The sequence below is a fragment of the Tigriopus californicus genome, chromosome 2, assembly GCF_007210705.1.
Source record: "Tigriopus californicus strain San Diego chromosome 2, Tcal_SD_v2.1, whole genome shotgun sequence".
NCBI classification, from domain to species: domain Eukaryota; kingdom Metazoa; phylum Arthropoda; class Copepoda; order Harpacticoida; family Harpacticidae; genus Tigriopus; species Tigriopus californicus.
Genome location: NC_081441.1, coordinates 11,252,710 through 11,253,190, shown reverse-complemented (window position 1 = coordinate 11,253,190; position 481 = coordinate 11,252,710). Strand labels below are relative to the sequence as shown.

Sequence of the window (481 nt, the reverse complement as noted above, 5' to 3'; positions counted from 1 at the left end):
CCGACCTGCCAGGTAAAGACGGCCACCTTGCTTTTGAGTAAAGCATTTGCTCGTTTTCGTATCTTCCACCAACATCTTCACTCACTTATTTCCTGGTTTGGGAACAAAGGAACAAAGGTCTTTATGATGAGGAACAGACTCATTGAATGCACATTTTATTCGCAAGATTTGCATTCCTTGAAAGCCACCATTCTCTCATTCATTTTCATTTCAATTTCTCGAGTGGAATGCAAGAATGGGCAATCCCACGGTAAATACATGAGGATAAAAATTCGAACCGCGATTTGAAATCCACTCTTTGAATCTGTGATTATGCAGACCTTTCCAAATCTTGAACTTCCAAGATCTGCACGTACAAAGAAGGTCAAGTAAGTACCCATAGAGATGGATACTTCAACTTTGAGCAACAGACTTATGAAAGTTTACCAATGCTCTTGCAATGGTAGGAGCTACGTGCACAACAGACCTAGAAGAAATTCGA

At 40.5% G+C, this 481-nt stretch overlaps 1 protein-coding gene across 1 annotated transcript in view; it reads left to right on the top strand.

The window, feature by feature from the left end:
* LOC131892790 (FMRFamide peptide receptor frpr-18-like) overlaps positions 1–481 on the top strand; it is a 43,510-nt gene that overhangs the window by 38,181 nt on the left and 4,848 nt on the right. The gene's annotated exons all lie outside the window — the stretch shown is intronic.